We start from the raw sequence: 18093 nt of genomic DNA, 5'->3' as shown, positions 1-18093 counted from the left end.
AGGGTTGCCAGGAAAAAACCTCTTCTCTCTAGAAAGAACATGGCAGCACGGCTTAGGTTTGCAAAGTTGCATCTGAACAAACCACAAGACTTCTGGAACAATGTCCTTTGGACGAGACCAAAGTGGAGATGTTTGGCCATAATGCACAGTTCCACATTTGGCGAAAACCAAACACAGCATATCAGCACAAACACCTCATACCAACTGTCAAGCACGATGGTGAAGTGGTGATGATTTGGGCTTGTTTTGCAGCCACAGGACATGGGAACCTTGCAGTAATTGAGTCGACCATGCACTCCTCTGTATACCAAAATATTCTAGAGTCAAATGTGAGGCCATCTGTCCAACAGCTAAAGCTTGGATGAAATTGGGTCATGCAACAGGACCAAGCACACCAGCAAATCTACAACAGAATGGCTGAAAAAGAAAAGAATCAAAGTGTTGCAATGGCCCATTCAAAGTCCAGACCTCAACCCGATTGAAATGCTGTAGCGGGACCTTAAGAGAGCTGTGTGTAAACAAATGCCCACAAACCTCAATGAACTGAAGCAACGTTGTAAAGAAGAGTGGGCCAAAATTCCTCCACAACGATGTGAGAGACTGATAAAGTCATACAGAAAACGATTACTTCAAGTTATTGCTGCTAAAGGTGGTTCTACAAGCTATTGAATCATAAGGTATACTTAGTTTTTCACACATGGCTTCTCCATTTTGGCTTTATTTTTGTTAAATAAATCATGACACGGTGTAATATGTCATGTGTTGTTGTTCATTTGAGGTTGTATTTACCTAATTTTAAGACCTGCTAAGGAACAGATAATTGTTATTATGTCCTGATATGTAAAACCATAGAATACAAAGAGGGTGTACTTTCTTTTTCACACCACTGTAACTATTAAATTGAGAAACCTTAATGAAGCATATGAATAGCTTCGTGGCTGATACTATACACCTCATACATCGACGGTAACCCCTTGCAGACACACTTACCAGAACAAATTCCTTCTGTCTCTGTATGTTCTTCCTTCTTACCAATTAGATTGTAAGCTCTTCGGAGCAGACACCTTTTCCTAAATGTCACTTTTATATCTGAAGCACTTCTTCCACTACATGGTATTTGTTTTTGTTTGTTATTTATATTATTTGTTATTTATATGATTGTCACGTGTATTACTGCTGTAAAGCACTATGTACATTAATGGCACTACTACATATAATTTGTGCAACTTATACACTAGGACTATTTTGCCAACAATTTTGCAATATGTTGCAATCAAATCTTTACTTCATTGCTATACATCAAAAATAACATCTGCTAATTTGTATTTGTATATTTAATATAGACAATTAGTCGTTCAGCTTCTAAGAACATCCCCTTAGGGGAAGTATCAATGCAAGAACGTATAAGCTCAGCTGCTCCTGCGCTTTCAGCTTTCTATTGGTCCAACATCATGGGATATTCAACCTCAAATAGATCTGTTTTGGTTACTATCCTTAAGCCCCCGGATGAAGCAGGTGGTGAAAAGTGCATGTTGGGGTTCCTCTCTGTGTGTACTCCTCAGTACTCCCTCTGGCGGTTACATCTGTTCCTCCATGTGCCACTGTGAAGAGTGACTTGACCGAACCTTATCAGATGACCCTTTGGCACTGTTCCTGCAAGCATGATTTAAAGCTGCACAGCAGTGTTGAATGGAGCAGCCCTGATCTTAAGTGCTTGGCTTGGCTAAGTATTTATACTTCTGACTTCAGCTTTACTCTGCTTATTGTGGGACTCATGCCATTACATATCTGTATCTGTTTGGAACATTTTCAGGTTTTTAGCAGCACATATGAGTTTATGCCTATTCTGTGCAGAATATACCATCTCCCTATGTTTATATTTACTGCTATCCTTTGACCTCCTGTTCACCCTCCATCTCACCATTTATGTGTGTTAGTATTGTGTAATATACAGGGAGTGTCACTGTTCCATCAGGTTGCTACAATTGACCGGCCGGTCACAGTGGTGGGAGGCTAATTGTATGCCTCTACATTCTACACCCTACAGGTTATAGTGAATATCTGTATTTATCACTTCAAAGTTTGGCAATCAGAGGCTCATTAATAATGTAACAACTTAGGTGTCAGCTACATTTATTCTATAATATTAGATACTGAGGATTGTTTTAACTTTTGAGTGTTTTCTTGTGATGTTTAATAAATGTTGATATTTTTTGTATATCAGAAGGGATACTTTCTTTTTCTCTTTTAGTTTCCATACAGATATATAGGCCTATGGAATTAGAGACATGGTACATGCTAATTCTAAAATATCCAGGGCTGGAATTAACTTCAGTATATCTGAGAATAAATCATTGACCTTTTGAGATGTGCTATTAATATTTTATAAAATGTATGGTAGTAAAAATGTATAAATAGTTACAAATTTGTCATTCACTTATCAATGAAGACCTTACCTATCCTCTCCAAATGCTGTCACCATTCTCCTTGTATGTAGCTCTTTCTCATTCTGTCTGCCCCTCTTCATTTGTCTTGATCTGTCTTTTCCTGTGTTTCATCTGTCTAGATGTAGATATTAAAAAGCATTGATTTTAATAATTTTGGCATGCATTTTTTTATTGTTGCTGAGGGAAGCAATTTAATTTCATGGTATGTCAATTTTTTTATGTTATTCCTGAGGGAGGCCATTTCATGTAATGTTATATGAATTTGTTTTTGGTGAGGGGGACATTAATAATTTATTATGTGACTTCTGTTGGCAAGTAATGTATTTTTGTTGGCCAGATTGTGCATACTTTTTTTTATGTTTAATATATTTTGCACTCAGTATGAATGAATTAACTGAAACACTAGAAATTCATGTGGATTAAGATAGTTTGCAGAGAAGAAGAGGATAAGGTTATGAATCGATTTAATATTATACAAACTCAGTATCACTCGTTTATTCCATTCACGTTAGTTACACTTTTTCAATAAATTATTTTTAACGACTCCTTTCTGGTGGTGCTGGTGCTGTTCATGGACCTCTTGAAGACTGCCCAGCTGCTCCAGAAGTACATGGGACTCGTTTTATAGTAAGTTGGTCATGTTAAATCCTGTCTTGGCATTTTTAAGTGTTTTTACTGTACAGTATATTGATGGGCGTGTGGTTTGTTGCCAGGATTAAGCTATTCCACTCATGACAGCTATATTTTTAAAATGCTGCACATATCATATAATGTCATAAAAAACTCCCTCAAACATTTAAGGAGAAAGGAAAAAAACATAGTGCAAATGTATAACAAATTGTAAAGTGAGTGATAGGCCATTTGAATGCCCACTCACGTGGTGGAAACGATATTCCGGCGTTTGTCCGATTTTTATCTGGTCTGGATCATGTGTTGATCATGAGTCTGCATAAGGGCTGTTGAGAAACACCCTTCAACCAGCTGCATCTCTCCTACATGGTGATATAAATACTTGTACTTATAGTTTTTTATATAGTTATATTTAAATGAGATGTTTTGGGTTTGCGCTTTCTTTCCTGCTACACGTCATGTAATGTAGATGCAATTTTCTCCTTTGTTGATGTCTGTCTCCCATGTTTCTCAAGCTGCTTTTGTTGATTTGCAACAATCTCATTTCGGGCAGGATTTGTGTCCTTCATGTGAATTTTTTTTTTATCTCTTTCAATTCAAAACTCCCTTTTTGCGTTCCATCCGCTCCTGGTGATGTTCCTTCTGTGTCTGATATGAAAATGTCTCTTGCTGAAATACAAAATGTCTCTTGTTGGAATGTCTCTTCATGATGGTTCTTCCTCTGCCGTTTTCCATTTATTGATGGTTTGTCAACGGAAGCTGATGGCTCTTATCTTGGTAGCATGCCCTCCTATGCCATCTCAGGGACTGATCCCTCATCTTCCCCAGCTATGGAGTCTCTGAGCCACTTAACAGTATTAGTGAGATGGCTGGTGATACAGATAATGGTAACCCATGGAGTGAAAGTGGAGATGATGGTCCTGTCAAAATAAAGTAAGACAAGCTAAGTAAATGAAAAAAAAATATCATGACTAGTTGAACATTCTTTTTTTCCATAATCAAACACTTCTGAAGTTATAGTTAAAGAATGTAATATTTAAAAATATTTTTGAAGGCAACAATTAATCTAAATAGTGCATGCTTTTTTGATACTGAAATTTCTTTCTTAAAATGTGAGAGCAGCTCATTTAAACACCAAAAATTGCATTTATGGAGCTGACGTAATATTTTCATTATATTAGACATACATATATACCCATTCATGTCAATTTTTCCAAAGTTTATGTAAAAATGTATATGAAGGCTAATATTTGTATATACTTAGTTTATATATTTAAATCCAAAGAACATTATCCATAAATTGTATATGTACTACCAAATAGTTATATTATAAACAACTGTTCATCCACCTCCATACTCCAAGGTGGATATTCATGCAATTTGACTATAAGACTAATTATTATAATGTAAATTGTTACATTACAAAATCTGGCATACACCGTAATTAAAAATCCTTCATATTTACTACATCTTTATTATTTTCTAATGGTTTGCTGCATTTTTATCCAATCACTCAAATTTTAAGAGCTGACGACATGCTTTAAAGAGTCATGTAGCAGAATTAATAGTTGTTTTGTTGTAGATAATTGAAACCCCTTGGTCCTCCTGAGATTCAATTGACTATTTAACAAGAAGAGGAATATAGCTATTATCACTTAAATTCACATTTTTTCCCATGTAACTGATAATTTGGTGAACGGGTAATTACTGACCACACAGAAACCCAACCTTTGAGTTGTCTAAATTAAATTGCCTCAATACTTGTATAAATATGTGTTATGTTTTTGTATAGATATTCTATAGTCAAAAAATTATAAATTCATGGAAACCTTTTTAAATTTGAACTTTTTTTTAGAATTAATTATTAAGCTGATTAACATAGAACATGAACTGAAAAAGAGTGTAAATATTTTTTTTTACGAATGCTGAGCTAATTTATGAGCACTTGAACAAGCGCTCCTTTGACTTCCATGATGCCTTTATCCTCCACATTGCATTTGCCATCCACACTTCTCAGAATATCCTTCAACTGGGGAAAAGGGTCTGTTTGACAGAGGAACATCCACTCACAAAAAACACTGCGGATGTTAAAATAAAATTATTAAAATTGCGTATTGCTGGACACACTTGCTGATCAGTGTGACTTAAGACATTCAGATTTTGCCATTCTATTGCTATGATCTACCTTTGATGCCTGTGATTGTCCTGCATCATGGTTCACAGGCTTTCATTCAGTATGTGTCATTCTGAACGACCTTCAGTAGGTGCTGTGCTGCCACCCTTTGCATAGCTTGTCTAGCAGTAGTGGGAATCGCAACTTGTAAGACAGTATACATGGTGCTTCGTGCAGAAAAATTAAAAGTAATATGACACTATCACATATAACAATTAAAGGGTGAGCAATAAATAGTAAAAATGCAAATAAAGTACATGTGCATGATAAAATCATATATAGTTAGGTCCGGAAATAATTGGACACTGACACCATTTTCATAATCTTGGCTCTGTACACCACCACAATGGATTTGAAATGAAACAACTGAGATGCAATAGAAGTGCAGACTTTCAGCTTTAATTCAAGGGGTTGAACAAAAATATTGTATGAAACGTTTAGGAATTGCAACCATTTTCATACACAGTGCCCTTATGTCAGGGGCTCAAATGTAATTGGACAAATTAACACATTCATAAATAAAATGTTCATTTTTAATACTTTGTCGAGAATCCTTTGCAGGCAATGACTGCTTGAAGTCTGAAATGCATGGACATCACCAAACGCTGGGTTTCATCCTTTGTGATGCTTTGCCAGGCCTTTACTGCAGCTGTCTTCAGTTGTTGTTTGTTCATGGGTCTTTCTGCCTTAAGTTGTATCTTCAGCAAGTGAAATGCTTGCTCGATCGGGTTGAGATCAGGTGATTGACTCAACCATTGCAGAATATTCCACCTCTTTGCCTTAAAAAACTCCTGGGTTGCATTTGCAGTATGTTTTGGGTCATTGTCCATCTGTAAAATGAAGCGCCGTCCAATCAACTTTGCTGAATTTGGTTGAATCTGAGCAGACAATCTATCCCTATACACTTCAGAATTCATCTGGATGCTTCTGTCTTCTGTCACATCATCAATAAACACTAGTGACCCAGTGCCATTGTAAGCCATGCATGCCCATGCCATCACACTGCCTCCACCGTGTTTTACAGATGATGGGGTATGCTTCCGATCATGAGACGTTCCAAGCCTTCTCCATACTTTTTTCTTCCCATCATTCTGGTACAGGTTGATCTTAGTTTCATCTGTCCAAATAATGCTGCTTCAGTACTGGGCTGGCTTTTTTAGATATTGTTTGGCAAATCTAATCTGGCCTTTCTATTCTTGAGTCTTATGAATGGTTTGCACCTTGTGGTGAACCCTCTGTATTTGCTCTCGTGAAGTCTTCTCTTTATGGTAGACTTGGATAATGATATGCCTAACTCCTGGAGAGTGTTCTTCACTTGGCTGGATGTTGTGAAGGGGTTTTTCTTTGTCATGGAAAGGATCCTACGATCATCCACCACTGTTGACTTCCGTGGACATCCAGGCCTTTTTGTGTTGCAGAGCTCACCAGTGCGTTCTTTTTTTCTCAGAATGTACCAAGCTGTTGATTTGGCCACTGTTTGGCCACTGTTCCTGCTGTCTCAATGATGGATTTTCTTTCTTTTTTTGCAGCCTAAGGATGCCCTGTTTCACTTGCATTGAGAGCTCCTTTGACCGCATGTTGTGGGTTCACAGCAACAGCTTCCAAATGCGAATGCCACACCTGGAATCAACTCCAGACCATTTACCTGCTTAATTGATGATGAAATAACGAAGGAATAGCCCACACCTGTCCATGAAACAGCTTTTGAGTCAATTGTTCAATTACTTTTGGTCACTTGAAAAAGAGGGGGCTACATATTAAAGAGATGTAATTCCTAAACCCTTCCTCCAATTTGGATGTGAATACCCTCAAATTAAAGCTGACAGACTGCGCTTTAAGCCCATATTCACTATTTAACTGTAACTTGAATTTATTTTGGTACACAGCCAAAATAACAAAACTTGTATCAGTGTCCAATTATTTCCGAACCTAACTGTATGTGTCCAAGGTGATTGTATTAGATGGAGAGGAAAGTCTTAATAGTCCAACAGGTGAACAATTAATTAGTAATCCTGTGATCCTGCAGCCAAAAAGTCCAAGGGTTTCTAAGCCTTTATTAACAGATGCAAAGAAGGGACTTTAAAGTTGCATGTGTCTGTGGATTGTGATAATGCAAGAGTGCAGAAAAGTGTGATTCACAGTAAATGGTATGAGGCACAATTACATACAGTATTATTCCTTGCAAATAGTGTTGAAAAGGGATATGTGTTCCTGTACCTTTAACAATCTCATATGTCAATTGGATAGGAAAGGTTCATCTTTGGATGGATTTCATCAAATAAATGTGAGAACTGTTATACAATACTAAAACAAATTATTTATTAAAAGAGAATCATACATTAAAAGCAATATGTGTCACATCCATAGATTAATGCCTTATGGGTTATCTATACTGTCAACATCAATGGAATCACTTAACCACATCCAGGAAATAAAGCATGTACAGTAAGTTAAGGTCTTAAAAAGTGGCATGGATGAAATTCTTTAAATATGTATGAAAGTCTCAAAGGACTTCGGGGAGGTGTATCCTAGAGGTATGTGGTTCCTCTCTTACCCCAGAGTATCATCCTCCAACTTTTCACCACACAGGATGGTAGATCTCTACTTCTCCATCTTGGTAAGTGGTGGCTGATCCTGCTATGGCACTATATGCAGTTGCTTAGGATTCCCCCTTCCTAGATGCTGTGGAAGGTCAGAGAGTCTCCTCACTCCATTCACCTCCTAATCGGCTGGTACTTCTCACACACTGCGTGTAACAGATTCCAGGTTCCGGAGTGCTGTAGTTCAAAGCCAGAGGCTGTTCATGCCTCAGAGTTCCGAAGTTCAAAGGTGCAACAGTATGAAAAACAAATGTGTTTCAAGAGGAAGGCTTATAACATGATAGTGGTATATAACAGGATTCTCCATTGTATGATAAGTAAAAATAAATAAATAACAGATAATTAAGGTTTAGGTTCTTGGAGGCCGTATGGCCAAACAGCTGAGAGTAATGCTCAAGAATATCCTCAACCAGCACCTCCTTTTCTTCACTAGTGAAGAGGATATTGAGACCACTGCTACATACCTACAGTACATGGCGTAATAAATCCGGACTCATGCTGTCGCCTATCCCTAGCTTCCTGATCTCTTAGTGACATTGTTACATAGTTACACAGTAAATAAAGTTGAAAAAATACATATGTCCATCAAGTTCAACCTATGCTAAATTTAGGTGACAGATACTTATACTATATGTGTACAGGATTTTTGATCCAGAAAAGGCCAACAAAAATCCCAGTGAAACATTATCATAACAAATTCCTTCCTGACTGAAAATAATGGTAATCAACATCCATGGAGAAACATGGTTATTATTTGGTATATACCTATATACATTAACTTTAAAAAAATATTACTGCCATCAGTCTCCATGGGTAATGAATTCCATAATTTCACTGCCTTTACCGTAAAGAACCCTTTCCTTTGTTATTGGATACATCTTGTCTTTTGTACTGCCCTTGGGATGAATAGTTCTTTTGAAAGCCCCTTGCATTAACCCTGAATATATTTGTATATAGTTATCATATCCTTTCTTAGATGCCTATTTTCTAATGTAAACAAATCTAGTTTAGATAGCTTCTCCTCATATCTCAGATTTTCCATTCTTTTTATTAATTTGGTGGCTCTTCTATGCACTTTTTCTAGTTCCATAATGTCTTTTTTATGAAGTGGTTTCCAAAACTGTACTCCATATTCAGGGTGTTTTGTTACTTAAACTTTATAAAGTGGCATAATTATGCTTGCTTCCCTTCAAGTCATACCCCATTTAATGTAAGATATCTACTTTGCCTTTGCTGCTGCTGCATGACATAGCAATATTGCCCTAAGTCTGCTGCCTACAAGCACTCCTAAATCCTTCTCCATCAAGAATTGACTGAATTTTGCCCCATTTAATTTATACTGCGAGTGACCTGTTTAATCTTGTTTCCAAAATAAAAAACCTTACATTTATTTGCATGAAACCTCATCTGCCATTTACCTGCCAAAGTTTCCAGTTTATCCAAGTCCTTCTGGAGAGAAATTACACGCTGCTCTGATTCTACTACCTTACACAATTTAGTGTCATCAGAAAAGGTGGAGACTTTTGCTCTCTATGCCAACCTCAAAGTCATTAATAAACCAGTTAAAAAGCAAAGGTCCCAGTACCGATCCTTGAGGTACTCCACTCACAACTTTAGCCCAACCTGAAATGGAAAAAGTTCCAATTTGCTTTATTTTGTTCACTAACCTCATGTTCAACCATATGAAAAGCCTTTGCAAAATCAAAGTAGACGACATAAACTGCATTACCCTGGTTTAAATTCCTATTTACCTCCTCAAAGAAACTAATAAGGTTAGTTTGGCACAACCTATCCTTCATAAATCCATGCTGATTATTAATAATATTTTTTTAATCCATTGGGTATTTCTGAATATTATACTATACTAAACCTTCAAGTGGATTCCCCAATATTGATATCTGGCTTACAGGTTACTAATTCCCCAGTAGTGGCTTAGCTCTTTTTTTAAAATATACGCACCACGTCTGCTTTACGCCAATCTTATGGTATTGACCTTGTGGAAATGGAGTCCTTTAAATATTACATTTTATAGTTTGGCTATTACTGAATTTAGCTCCTTAAGAACTCTTACTGTAGGTGCATACCATTATGTATTCTTTAACTTTGCATGCAATGGGGCCAATTCACTAAGCTCCGTTAAGTGGCTTTAAGAGCGCAAAGTACCCTTTAAGCCCGATAAGGCTGCATTGTGATTCACTAAGCAGTGATAACTACGGTTTATCGCTCTTAAAAGTGCTTTTTTTTTGCCATCGGCGCAAAATGCGCACGATCAGCCTATTGCGCTGAATTTTGCCAGTACTACCGATTCACTAAGCAGCGATAAGTGAATCGGCCTTAAAAAACTCACCAAACAAGCGTGCCAGCAAAAGGCAGGCGCAAAAGGAGCTGGACTTAGAAAATATTTCATTGTTTACATTTCTGCAGCTAGTACATCCATACAACAGGGCCGTGGGTGTCTCCGGATGACCCCGGCAGGGTTCGTCGGGTGACCCCCGGGATGAGGTGTGTCCCCGCGGTTGTCCCCAAGGCCTTGCTGTAACAATGTTGTGCCACCCAACCCCCCAAAAAATATTTTTAATTAATACATCCCCACTCCCCCCTAAGATATACAGTGCAAGAATTTTAAAAATGACTCTTATACAGATATAGATAATATATGCCAACATTAGGCAAGATATAGAGGAGGATCCTCCCGTGCCTCCTGCAGGGGTTAGGGAGCATACAGCCAGTGGGGTAGAGACCCGCAGAACTGTCATCGACACTTATTTTACATGAAAGATTCTTATTGACATGTATAATAATTTTTGCCATGTAACACAATCTATCCTCATCTCGTTTTGTATGTAATCATAGGATCCTGCTCTATGAATGTGAAGGGACAATGTCGCAATAATTCCCACAACGTAACATGACCACGGTATGTGAGTGTTGTTATTATTTTTGCATCTCAAATTTATGTCACACACCCTTTTTGTGCATCATGCAATGCAGAGTGTTAGATATTGATTTTGCAAGTATTGATCATTGACATATTGAAGCTGCAGTTCAGGCAATATCATGCATGTGTGTTTTTAGTTAATAAATCAGTTCAGTAGGAAGAAATAATAGTTTTAGCATTTTCAGTGTTTAAAAATACAACTTTGAAATAACAATTTTCTTGTATTATATTTTACCAAGCATGCTTGTTCCTATAGCAACCATTGAAATTCCCCATTTTAAAGATGTGGCAAAAATTTGAGGATCATTAGACGGAGAACGAATTGACCGGCATCTATGCAGTTCTTTAGGTAATTAGAGATTGCCCACATGAAACTATTGAAGTAAAAAAAAAAATTAAAACAATATAATTTTTAAAATACAAAAATTAAAAAAAAAGATTTCTATGAACTGCAGCTTTAAATTTTTATCAACGTTGACACTTAAAAATAAACCCCAAAAAGTCACGTCAAATATGTAGAGTTATGTTAGTAAATATGTTTCAGATTTTTATTTTTCACATAATGAACTTAAATTGGATAAATGACACTTAATTAAAAATTACAATATACATTACTTCGAGATGGCTGCAGGACTGTGAGCTAATTACATGTTCATATATTTTATCTCTAATGTCCTATGTGTCAATAACAATAATTTCATTATTTTAATGTTAGTTTCACACACTGCAATAGTCATATTACATGTGTAAGGTTTCTACATTTACTCATGTTGATCTTTCATGAATACATGAAATATAGAGCCTAACACATTGTGTAATTGTTCACACACCGTAGTTGAACATCATCTCGAACAGAAATAATGCAGATAAACTATGTTCACAATGTTCTAATGTTGTGACAAGTGACTGACGTAATTATTATGTATTATAATTTGTTGAAGTAACGTTCACAGTTGAATGAAAGTAATTCTAATACACATGATATAAATGTTTGCCCGTGTGCAAGACTAAATTCTCATACAAACTCAAGGGTGTCACTTATGCTATTACACAAAGTAAGAAATGCTATGAGACAAAGTAAGAATAAAATAAAAAGTTTCATCATGTTTGCAGGATGTCGAGGCTTTCACTTCTTGTGTCTTTGGATCCGTCCATGCACATGTTTTTATGGCACTGGAATGGAGATGTGAACATCTGTGAAAGTAGATATGGAATGTCAATTATAAATGTACATGTTATCGAACAATTTTTCAACACCATCTAAACACACATCATACGTGTAAGTGTTTATTAACAGTTGTGTTAGGACACATTTTGATCTTACTCAGATTAGATTATATCTTACAAATACAGATTAACATTATGTCCTAAAAATATTCAATTGTTAAACAATAAACACAGTATGCCTGTCCAAATATTAATTCTGTCACATATACTAACACTGCAAAAGTTATGAAAACACAATGCAAGGCCACATTAATTTCCAGTGACAATGTTACATATTAGCATTGATTCTGCCGCTTTAATCATAATTAACGTAACTGAATAACACATTTAGCGAATCAAACATATCCTCATGTTTATATACACAAAGTACTCAAATCTTAATACTATATACGCCATTTGTTAATATATGGCTTCAATTGTTTAAGCAAATGTGTTTTTTTTCCCTTTACAACACAGGGGCGTACAACTTGTGTCATGACATTTAATGGATGCGCAGGACTACCTCTAATTGCATGCAACATTGCCATGAACATTTCACTATCTGGCACGGAGATCGTTAAGTGTATCTTACCTTATTTGACAAACATGTCCCGGCATCTATTGCGCTGCACGACGTGATTTCTGTAATATGAACAGATAACGAAGAAGAGGTAAAACGGAAATTGAAATGTTAAAAAAAAAAAAAAACATTGTCGGAATGGAACGCGCATGCGTTCTGGGTGGAACACATATGCGTTTCATTGTGCAACAAGAGAATCACATATTGTTAAAAGTGCATAGTTTATAGTTACCTGAATTATATAGCATTCAGATTCGGAGCTGCCATGCAAGTGGTGTTTTGGAGGTAGCTGTTGCTTTCAATCAATTGGTTGTTCGGTGTGTTCATCTCGTTGGTGTTCCAGCTTGATCCGTCAATCTTTGGATATTGTGTCATGTACTGAGGCAGATATAGATAGTAACTTTCTGGCATTTCATGTGCTTCTGCAAGGTAGTTAGTATGCATATTAGCATCATAGCTAGATCCGGCATTGTTGTGGTATAGGTTGTACACCTCTGGTTGTAAATACGATCCATTATGCTGAACATTTAAGGCACCGCTGCTGGAACCTATATCATTGTTGTTGTGTCTGCGATTTCGGGGTCTTCTTCTTAAATTGCCACTTGCAAACATATGCATACTTGATTCACGCACTGCCCAAGAGCCACCCCTGTTTCCGCCAGTTGGTGGGTACCAAAAAAAGCAATTATTGGTTGATAAAGTTCGTCTGATCGAACTGCGCCAAACTTTGGGCTTTGGATGATTTTGATAAAAAGGATAATTTGAGGAGATATGATCAAAAATGTCCGATACAGTAGCTCTTCTCTGTGTTCGGTATTGAATAGTGCAATATATTAAATAGGCGTAGCAGAATGCAGGTTTCTTTTGAGTTGACATTTCTAACAGCATGTTTTCTAATGGAATGGTGTAAAATAACGCAGTGTTACTTTCAATTACTGTTATGTGCAAAAGTATCAAATTGCAAGGAATGTGTTACACACGGTCCAAGGTCGTTACACAAAGGAATAAGTGTCCATGATATCTTCTCCCACATACAGGTGTTCAGGCTACTGGCTAATTTTCTCACACACATTAAATTTTTCACAGAAACTCAGACACAGAAATTTCTGAGTAAGAATATAGTATTAGCAAATATGGGAAGTGATATTCCAAAATGCTTATGTTTATCTGTGTTCAGAATCATGACATCTTGCACATGTCAACATAATTATGTTCGCCGTGACTTGCTATCCTGTTTAGTTAACATATGTGCACATGAAAAATTACATCATCTTAATTGAAGGATTCGACAAAAATTATGTCTTTAGCATGGTACAATTGTCAAGTAAGTGAATCTTTAATGTGTGAAATAGTGACCATTCAACACTTCACTGTGTATACACTAAAAAGCTATCAGTCATACATGAAGTATCACAAAGAATATATCAAAGTAAATTTTTTACATACACAGCACCTAATCAGGAGATGCTTCAATCAGGAGATTAGTTTGTTCTCATTACACATATCATACCATGCAGTCCCTTAAAGGTGTTTGTAATAAACTTAGCAAGAACAACAATAGAGCTATTCATAGATATTTAGGATATGCTGATTTCATAATTTAAGGGGTCAGCATGTTTAAATATTGTATGGTCACAAATAATATGTAATGGGACATTAAATAAGATGTGAGATTCTATTTTTGGCTCACATTTTTGGTGTAAGAACGTGTGCTACGCCTTGGTCTGGTGGCATCGTCAGGGGTAGGTGTGGAACTGCTTGGTGTGTCATCGAATCCGGCTACACCTGCCTCAACAGTTGTTTGGCTGGTTGGCTCTGCTTCAGCGTATACATTTTCCTGCTTTGCCATTGGCGCTGCTTCAGCGTATACTTTTTCCTGCTGTGCCATCGGCGCTGCTTCAGTGTATACTTTTTCCTGCTGTGCCATTGGTGCTGCTTCAGTGTATACTTTTTCCTGCTGTGCCATTGGTGCTGCTTTAGCGTGTAAATTTGTCTGCTGTGCCATTGGTGCTGCTTGAGCGTGTAAATTTGGCTGCTGTGGCATTCCCATTTCCTGTACATATGGCATTTGCATTGGGTGTGCCAGTCCCAGTGCCTGTGCTAGGGCTTCGAACATTCCATGTGGCATTTGCATTGGTTCTGGCATTTGCACTGGGTGTGGCATTTGCAGTGGCATTGGTTCTGGCATTTGCGTTGACTGCCCAATTTGCACTGGGTGTTGCATTTGCAGTGGCATTGGTTCTGGCATTTGCATTGGCTGCCCAATTTGCACTGGGTGTGGTATTTGCAGTGGCTGTGGCATTTGCAATGGGTGTGGCATTTGCAATGGGTGTGGCATTTGTAATGGCTGTGGCATTAGCATTTGCTGTGGCATTTGCATTGACATTCATTGTGCTATAAGAATTAAACTATTTGAAATTGCCTTGAGAGTGTCGAGTTGTTGGTTGAAAATGCCTCGCATGTGTAGCAGTTCTTGACAAATGATACGATTAGTTTCCTGCTGGTTGGCTGCCACACTCTGTTGATTTCGGAAAAATATTTGCTCTGCAGATTTTAATGATGCCAATTCAGCTGCACACACATTATCACCTTGACCTGGCTGTAGAGGCTCACTGTCTTCATCTTCAATTTCAGGCTCAGTTACATCCAGTTCCCGATTGTAGCCGTCGAAAAACACTTGGGGTGCAGTGTCATCGGGGTCAGGCACATCTAGTTCCCGGAGTGCCTCGGCATATTCATGTTGGGGCTCCTCCTCACGCTGAAGTGGTTGAGGCTCATCAAGCATTTCATCATTTTGCAACTCGCTAAGAATTTGAGTAGAGACATCAGTCTGTTTCCTCATCCACAACTATAACATACAAAATATAATTTTTAATTCACATGATAAACTAATTATATGTTATGATTCTTAGTTGTGCAGTAAACATATTGTTATGCATTGTATCATCTAATAAACATTCATGTAAATATGTATTGGTATTTTTTATGTGCATTTGCTATTCATCTGACATCAGCTGAACATGATATTAATTATGAAAATGTTGTACATGTAGCTATTTTGTTATAATACACTTTCACACGTGAAACACATGCTGCGGCCTCAGTGTGTTTTCCAACGCACGCTGAGACGTGCGTACAAGTAGCGCCCTTCAATGGTACTGTGCATAGTCGTGGGTTTACCGCACACCAGAGATGGACATCAATTGTGTTTGTGGCGACAGAATCCTGCCACGCCCACGCCAGCGGTTCACACAGAGGCCGAAACATGCAATGGAACTCATGGCCACGCCCCCGCTAAACTCACGTGCCGCACGTGCTACACTGCTGAGTCACCCTATACCAGAAAAGAAAAGAAAAAAGCGGAGCACTGACAGGGGATAAAGAAAAAGGCTGGGGCAAAAAATGAATAAAGATTATTTATTGGGCATAATGGCCAAAAAAACCAAACACACAAGGTTAAAAAACTCTGACGCGTTTCCCGCCTATACCAGGCCTGCACAACTCCAGTCCACGAGGGACGCTAACAGGCCAGGGTTTCAAGATATCCCTACTTAAGTGCAGCTGCCTCAATTTGGGGGTCAGTACGACTGAACCACTAATTTTAACAGCTGGCCTGAAGTAGGGAAATCCTGAGCAGCTGGCCTGTTTGCGGTCTGTAGTTGTGCAAGCCTGCCCTAGACAAACACACATTTCTTGTTTTATGCAATGTGTTAAACACTACTAGGAATTCAACAGCCATATTGACACTACATTAGTGTACACACATGTACTTCTATGCATTTGAACATTTCTTGTTAAAGTTTACAAACACTAAATAGAGATTAATGAATGTGAATACGTTCATACATAAACAAACACCAAATTTTGACCATGTATAAAAGGAATTGCTTTTTACATGAGCTCATCACATTTTCATTTGAGATACGATGCTTCGTTACAAAAGCACATGACTATACGCAACATAAAAGACATTGCGCAACATTTCTCGCGCTTATGGTAACGTTGGGTCATTAGTGTCCATGTGAATATAAATGTCTTACAGCACCTTGAGCTGATGCTACTCTGTCAAAATTAGTATAAAACATTGTTCGCAGTGTGTATATGAATACAAAATAAAATGTTGAATTTTGTAAACATGGCAACAATAGTAGTTTTCATATGTGCAGCATTTAATGTATGGCTATTGTACACATGATAGGAAGTGCATTGTCACATATGAACGTGTACAAAACATTACATGTTCGAGTAACACATACATTTATATATATATACACACACACACACACACACACACACACACACACACACACACACATATATATATATATATATATATATATATATACATACATACTCAGTCACATTATTATATATTGTGTTTAAAATGGTCTCTTCATTTAACCCTTTGGACATAGTGTCCTAAGCCTTTGAGACATGAAGTCATACCATGCTCACAGGTCCCAGCACTAACATATAACATTTATGCTATCTAAATTTTGGGTGAAGATTTGTGGCATTGGCCTTTTTATGTTTGTTTTATGCATCCGCAATACTCTGTTGCACTCCTTTGTGATATATATGTATATCTATATATATTTAGTATTCAGTTTGTGTGTGCTAACGTAAAATGGTCCAACTATTACCATATACATACTTCATAGATGTGCTATTAAACAAGCCTGTTCAACACAAAGTTGACATAATGACCAGGGTAATTGTTCTATTAGGTAAGAGAGATTTAGGGTGCTCAAACCCCAGACAACTTCATTCAATTATAACAGTATAACACATTCCATGAAGACACCAGTGGGAGTGGGTATAATAAATAGACCTGTGAGTCACTTATAATACACATGTAGCAGTACTCAACTATTGCAGTCTTAAAGTCTCTAAACCCACTCACGTCATCTCCAGGAGTGATTACTGGCGTGCCAGCCAAACAGGGAAATCCAGAAGCAAGAAGAAACAAATGGCGCACAGCCAGGAAGCCAGGTGGAGTAAAATAAATACCTTTAATTCAGTGCATGGCTGAAAAACATCTTCACCCCTTGGGGGACAAAAACACACACCTCCTACGCGTTTCGGACCGGTAGGCCATTTATCAACTTTCTATTAGTTCACAGCATAATGCAAACTACCGTGAAGATGACAGAATTAACACATTATTCACTGAAGCACCACAAATTAAGCATAAATGAAACATATTTAATATACTACTCACTTTGTGACTGCTGGGAAATTGTAGGGATGATATCCCTGTCACCTCCTATCCCAAATACAAGTTGGTGATCCATAATACAGTACATTTTCTGCTCATATGACTGCAGGTGGAGAGATGCTGGAGGGCCACCTCCTGTGCTACAGGCATGGCGGCCAACCTGAACCATTTTTCTTTTCAGGCGTAATTTTATATCGCCAAAACGTTTCTTGCACGTCTCTGCTGTTCTGCGAAATTGCCCACATGCACTGACAGATGTGCAAATCCTTGACCACAGCTTTGTTTTTTCACTGGTTTTGGT

At 37.5% G+C, this 18093-nt stretch overlaps 1 protein-coding gene and 1 long non-coding RNA gene across 2 annotated transcripts in view; both read right to left on the bottom strand.

The window, feature by feature from the left end:
• DOK6 (docking protein 6) overlaps positions 1-18093 on the bottom strand; it is a 521007-nt gene that overhangs the window by 161764 nt on the left and 341150 nt on the right. The gene's annotated exons all lie outside the window — the stretch shown is intronic.
• LOC142486932 (uncharacterized) overlaps positions 837-18093 on the bottom strand; it is a 26226-nt gene continuing 8969 nt past the window's right edge. Inside the window, exons 3-5 of the long non-coding RNA XR_012799088.1 lie at positions 7805-9473; positions 5263-5417; positions 837-3997 (exon numbers count right to left, since the gene is read on the bottom strand). This is a non-coding gene — a long non-coding RNA (uncharacterized LOC142486932). The remainder of the gene's footprint in view (positions 3998-5262; positions 5418-7804; positions 9474-18093) is intronic.

This window comes from Ascaphus truei, chromosome 2, assembly GCF_040206685.1.
Source record: "Ascaphus truei isolate aAscTru1 chromosome 2, aAscTru1.hap1, whole genome shotgun sequence".
Lineage (NCBI taxonomy): Eukaryota > Metazoa > Chordata > Amphibia > Anura > Ascaphidae > Ascaphus > Ascaphus truei.
Note: the sequence above shows the minus strand (reverse complement) of the source record. Positions and strands in the feature narration are given on the sequence as shown.